This window comes from Physeter macrocephalus, chromosome 20 (assembly GCF_002837175.3).
Source record: "Physeter macrocephalus isolate SW-GA chromosome 20, ASM283717v5, whole genome shotgun sequence".
NCBI classification, from domain to species: Eukaryota; Metazoa; Chordata; class Mammalia; order Artiodactyla; family Physeteridae; genus Physeter; species Physeter macrocephalus.
The window spans coordinates 16,371,977-16,378,713 of NC_041233.1; positions in this window are offsets into that span (position 1 = coordinate 16,371,977).

The following is a 6,737-nucleotide window of genomic DNA, read 5'->3' on the forward strand; positions in this document are numbered from 1 at the left end:
TGTGTTTAAAAAAGTTTCTTTGTGTGACTTCATTATGATATATAATGTTTTCAAGTATTTCCAAATGGAGTTATGTTTTCGCTTTTATTAGGATACATATCCTTGTGTTGATCCAAAGAAGTTAGAAATTTAAATATTCAAAAGAATACAATGAATATATGAACTGCAGCATTTTATTCAGTGTTTTATTCTCCCTTTTAGTGGTTCACTGTTCTTCAGAAAGAAATTCATGGAACAAAAATCATGTCAGAGACTGATTCATTGCTCCCTGGAAAACATTCTGCCTTTTACCTACCCATCAGTATTCTATTCTTGAAACTCTCTCCTTATGGTCTGGTTTTAGTAACATTTTTTAAATTGCTTTTTATAAGAAGATGCTTTGAACTGAAATTTTAACACACAAGATTGATAACTGTCCATAAGTATAGGATACTAAGAGACTGTGCTCAAAAAAGCAGGAAAATCACCCCATTTACTCTTAGTTTACCTGGCAATCCCAGATTAAGGGCAAGGGGAAAGATGGAAAAAAAAGGAAAATATGGTATTTTGGCACTATGTGCAAATCAAATAAGTTTTTCATTCAAAAATATTCCTTGAGTGTCTACTGTGTATGGTAGCTCTGCACAATACCTATGTCCAAGTAGGATAGCATAACAATTAATTTAAGGAAAATAATTCTTGCTTTAAAAATAAATTCATTGTTACCAAATGTTCAGATTGAGTATTATTTATGCTTTGATTTCTCCTAGGTTATTGAATAATTTATTTGGTTTCTCTCAAAGCAGGTTTTGGTTTTTTGTGTTTTTTTTAATTCTTGGTTCTCTTCTTTCCCTTACCTCTTACATCTGATACATTAGTAAGTCCTAACGGCTCTCTCCAAAATATATACTGAATTTGACCATTAAACTCACCTCCCCTTCATTTTCCCTACTTTAAGCCATCATCATCTTTCACTGGAGTACTCAGGGCATAAATGTTATTTAAGGCAGAATTTCTTGAAACTTTACTACATTTTTTGTAGCCTTGCAAATTTTTCAGGGTGACTTTTAACCTTGAGTTCCATAGAATTATCACAGTTTCTTATCTTTTCAACTGTATTTTGGGGAAATACAAAAAGAGAAGGTTGTGAAGAGCAGCGAAGACCCAATGCAGCCAAAAATTAAATAAATGAATAAATAAATAAATTTGTTTTTTTAAAAAAAGCAAGAGCAGATGGTTTTGCACATCAGCCTTGGAAGAGAAGTTTTTCTCTTCTAAGCATTTTTTGTTTGTTTGTTTTTATTTGGCTGTTTGGGTCTTCATTGCTGCGCATGGGCTTTCTCTAGTTGCGGCAAGCAGGGGCTACTCTTGGTTGCGGTGCACGGGCTTCTCATTGCGGTGGCTTCTCGTTGCAGAGCACGGGCTCTAGGCGCCCGGGCTTCAGTAGTTGTGGCTCGCGGGCTCTAGAGCGCAGGCTCAGTAGTTGTGGTGCACGGGCTTAGTTGCTATGTGGCATGTGGGCTCTTCCCGGACCTGGGCTCGAACCCGTGTCCCCTTCACTGGCAGGCGGATTCTTAACCACTGCACCACCAGGGAAGTCCCCTAAGCATTGTTTAATGCTGAAATTTAGAAAAGGTGAGTGAGAAGAGTCGATGAAGCCAGGTTAGAGTATCTGGCTGATATATATATATATTACATATATATGTATATCTATATTAACCATCATAATATCCTTAAAATTAAGTTCCAAAGGAAACTCTATTTACCCTAAAATATAAAGTTGTTTGACTAATTCAATATGTAAAAATTCCAAATCTTGAATTTTATTAGTTTATCTTACAAAGAAAGGGAATGTTGCAGCACACGCTTTATTTGGGAGAGGGAGAATTATACCTTATAAGGCTTGTGATGCCCCTTGTGTTAGGTTGTGATAACTAAGATTTGTATATTGGTTTGCTTCCACACTTTGGGAAGTATCACTATTTTACAGGAAGAGACACTGACACTCAACAGTGATCAAACCCCTAACCACAGTAATTGTAGTTTCTGATTCTTGTGTTGTTAATTCCATTACACTTGGTTATCTTTGCAATCACAGAATACTTAAACAGCTAACATAGAAATGATTCTCACTGTTTATGCGTTTAACAAAAATTTCAGATTATTTATCAGAAGATTAAAATGGAGTGAAGTTTTTGAGTGATCTGTAGGTAATAGATTTGGTTCTTAGGGTCACTTCATTAAGGAGAGAAAGGATGCTTTTTAAATGAATAGGAAAAATAAAGACCAAATTTACTATCAATTATTGGCTAAGAAAAACAGGAAGAGATTTAGAGAGGATGTCGCTCAACCGGGAGGAGTACCCACTCAGGAAGTGCCTTCCTTCCTTCCTTCCTCACCTTCCCACCAGCATTTGCTCCATGGCTTCTCTCTTCAAACCACACCTTGTAAAGCCTTTTATGTGCTCTGTTCACAACAAGAAGAATTTTCGTGTGTTGTTCCATACTGGGTTTTAACTAACAAAACACAGAAAAGGGCCAAATGCCTTTTTACACAAGAGATGAACTGCATTCAATCTTTAAGCTGAAAGCAAGTACAGTTGGGATATATAGCAGGCAACAGTTTCCATATGTTCTAGGAAAGTGGAACTGTATTATTTATAGTTTACAACATGTTGTATAAAATTAAAGCTTGCAGGGCGCTCCCGGGGAGGTAAATTAGACATGAAAGGAAGACTTGGGGAATTCTATTTTTGCTATATTCTGAGAAGATGCCCATTAAAAAAGCCAAAAATAGTGTTTGAAGTATTTAACATTAAGCAGTGTACAGAAGAGGTTGTGGTCTTTACCTTGGGATAACAAATTCTAAAATTAGAAAAGACTTGAAATCTGAGGAGGGGAAAAAAAAAAACCTTAATAGAAAAAAAAAAGCGTTTCAGAAAAGCAGGGATAAATAATTGTCATCAAAATGGTGTATTTTCCAAGGTGCAAAGTAAAGTTACATGAGATCTGGTTGATATTTGACCTGACAGCCTCAAAGCACATTAGACTGCAGCAAGTAATAATTGCTTCCTCATTTAGATTAGACAATGAGTTCTCTCTGCAAGCTGCTCTCCTCTAAATAGATCGTAGAGTGTAATTGAAACAAGTTATACTGGGAAGTGGAGTGACCGATTCCTCAAAGTGTGAGAGCAGAGCTATGGTAACCTCTTAAGCCTGGCCTTCATCCTGTTCCTATTTAGGGAATCCGCAGGGCAGCCAGCGTGGAGAGTGCAGTCTGCAGTTCTCCAGCTTTATTGTTTAGACTTGAAGGGAAGGTCATATGCCCTCTTTGACAGAGAGGTTTATGGTCTCTCTCTAATTAGCAGCACCCTGCACCAGACAGACTGTTGGCCACATTCCAAGAACGGGGTATGGTAGCGGCCACTGATGAAAGAGAAAACAAGGTTATTTACCCTGTGACTGTAATTCTTGGCACTAGTCCTCTCTTTACACTCAGACACGTTTTCCTTTTGTTCCAACTTGCCTTTGGAATTCTAGTAGGGCGTTAAGGGAGGAAAATGCGGCTATATATTTAGTAGCGTAAGCAACCCGTATGTTGGCCTCAGATACTTCTTTCTTTTTACTATTCTAGGGCTGCACGGTTCAACAACATCAATTACCCAAAAAGAAAAAAAGGCAACATATTCAGAGTGTTGCTTGCAAATGTGAATGCTTGAGCACATGCCCACATACAACCTCAGAAAAGGAAGTTTAATTTGCAACATCTATAAAATATCGACAGTTGTACATTAGGACACTCAGAAATCCCAGGGGTAAAATGTGATTGGGTTTAGCTATTACTGGAGTGTTAAAAGAGTACCGGGATTATATCTGGCTTGTCCTGTTCTATCGGTTCCGTAGGACAGTGGGTTAAGCAGATAGAAATGCTTTTTGGTTGATTTAAACCAGATGCTCCGACTATTTTTGTCCTGTGTGCAGGCGTTGCAGTACTGCAAAAGGCAATACTGCCCCCCTCGGCCGCCGGCCAACTGCAGGCGCAGGAGCCTAGTCTCCACCAGCTACCCCCTCGGCCGTAAAAACCTTTCAAATCCCCCTTATTATTCCAGGCACATTCCAAGGGGTTGAGTCACCAGGTTCACTTGGCTTTTCTCCCGCTCTGAACTGTTCGTACCAGGTGGAATACGACCTCCAGCATCAAAAATGGAATCCATAACCGGTCAAAGAGCGCTTTAGGGCAAGCCCCCAATTCAAAGCAACTGCATCTTCTTCCTCCGCAGCTGGGGTTTGCTGGCTGTGTACCTGGAGTCCCACGGCCCGGACCGGGATTGCGCGGCCAAAACATAAGGGTTTTTCTTTGGGGAATCCCGTAGAGATACTCTACTCTCCCTGGTGGTTTGAGAAGCTCCGAGGGCTGCACGGCAACAGGGCAGGGGCTGGGCTGGAAACTTTTCCTTTTGGCAGTACTTCCGGGAGCGTTTGGAGGCTAAGGCGGGGAGCCGCGGGGGCTGAGGTTTTAAGTCAGCTCTGAGAGAAAACTCCCAGCCCCTCCCAGGCGTCCGCCCAGACTCGCCGGCCGCTAGGCGCGGGGAAGGGGAGCGCGCACATCTGGCCGCCCAGGAGCCACATCTGGAACGCTAACTCCCGCACCCAGATGTTCAAAGGGCTGGGGTAGTCCAAGCACCCGAAGGGCGGGGCTGCCGTGGCTGCAGCTCCTTCCTGTAGCCCAGACAACAGGGGTCCAGACTAGGGAGACATCCCCGGGGGCGCGAGCAGGGCCAGCGGGCGGGCGGGCGGGCGCGGCGTCGGGGGGTGGGGGTTGGAGTTCGGGGAGGGTGGCTAAGGCCGCGGTTTGGGGTGGTTGTACTGGGGCTTTGGGGGAGGGGTGTTGGTCTGATGGAGGGAGGCTGGAGCCGGGACACGGAGAGTGGCGGCGGGTGTTAGGGGTGCTGGGGCCGTGCCAGTGCCTCGCCCCGCCCGGTCACCAAGTTCGCCCCGCCTCGTGGGCTTTTACAACCCACGTCCCCAGGAGGTGGTGAAGGAGGGAGGACCGGCGGGCACGTTTCCTGGGGGGAGGGGCGCGCTGATCCTGCTGGGGACTGAGGGCGGGGTTCCCCCTCCTTCTTGCCCCTGGACCTGCACTGAGACGCAGAGGTTTTCTCCTGCGGGGCGACTAGCCCCTGCCCCCCTTGCACCGTCCCTCAACGGCGAGCGGCGTCATCCCAGATGAGGCTGGCCGGGGAGCCCTTTCTCCTCTTCCCCCCCTCCCCTCACGCCACCCCTAACCAGGAGAGGGAGGAGCTCCACGTGCCCTCTAGATTTTTCTCCAAAACCTGAGCTTCGCTTAGTGCTGGCGGATGAGCCCCTCCTGCATTTGTTTGCGCGCGGGAGTTTTGACGTCTCGCTAAGCAACGGTGTTTGCCAAAGCGTCAGGGCTGTTTCAGAGAGCTTGCGTCTGTTGGATGCTCCAGTCTGAACAAATCGTTTCCATTCGATTTGCTTAACCAAGGCGAGAGCAGACCGTGTTCTTTTTTAAAAGTTGTCCTTCATCCAAGTTGTCCTTAGATTTTGATCTAAGGCTGTCATAATACCCCAGGTCATTGCACAAATGTTTTGTGTCAGTTTACAAAACCAGAGGAGGAAATATCCTAAAGGAAAAAAAATAATCACAACCAATAGGAAAATGATGTTAAAATATGTTGGCCCTTTTCCATCTGGCAGTCTTAGTCATCACATAGTCTCCACCAAAATAAAATGTCTATTCACAGCCTTCAACCTACAGCGAATCTCCCCCGTTTGGAGCGAAGTATGTAAATAGGCCCTTTGGTTCCACCTTAGTCACCAGCTGAAACTGAGTAAGTTTTAGCGTTTCCTTTCCCAAAGACTGCTGGGCTTCACTGAGAATAATCAGAAGCATACAGGATGTTAAGTGCTCAGGGTACAATGTTCAAATAATAGCTCTTCCATTGCTTTGTGGCAAGTTACTCTACCACATGGTGCCTGGCGCCCCGGTTTCACCATCCCTAAAGTGTAACTTGTACCTATAGTATAGAGGTGGTGTAAGGATTTAGGGTTAGTGAGATAGTGCAAATCAACTGCTTAACACAAAGTGCAATGCATAGGAAGAACTCCATAATTGTTATTATTACTGTTAATGAGAATAGGCTCTGTTTATCACTAAAATAAGACTTGTGGGCAATGGCAGTTGGATCCCTCCTTTAAGTTAGTTTTCCCACTACCTGCAAAAAAGGTAGAATTTTCTTCCTCTGGCCGTGACTGATCTGACTTTTAAGCAGAGGAAGAGACTGGAACAGAAGGCATCCATGATGCTGACTGGATGAGAGAAGTGTGCCCTCTTGTGGGCTTCATGTCATGTTACCAAGAAAGTCCCTCAAGACGGAAGGAGGAGAATGGTGGCCCTTGTGGTCAGGGCTCTAATCCCACTTTACCTCAAAATGTCTCCCATGTAATCTTCTGTCATCATCTTCCCTGAGAAATATTTTCCAAATAATAATGCAGCTCTCGCCCCATCCCATCACCCTAGATTCCTCTCCCTCCCACTCCACATCCAATCTATCAGCCACTCCTGTCAGCCCTAATTTACAGATGTGAATATGGATATAGATATATCACAAACCCCATCCCTTCTCACTACCCCCTACACTAGCAGCTTGCCCAAATATCATTTCTTGGCAAATCTACTGCAGTCAGCTCCTAATTATTCTCCCTGCTTCCACTCCTCCACCCTACACTTCATTC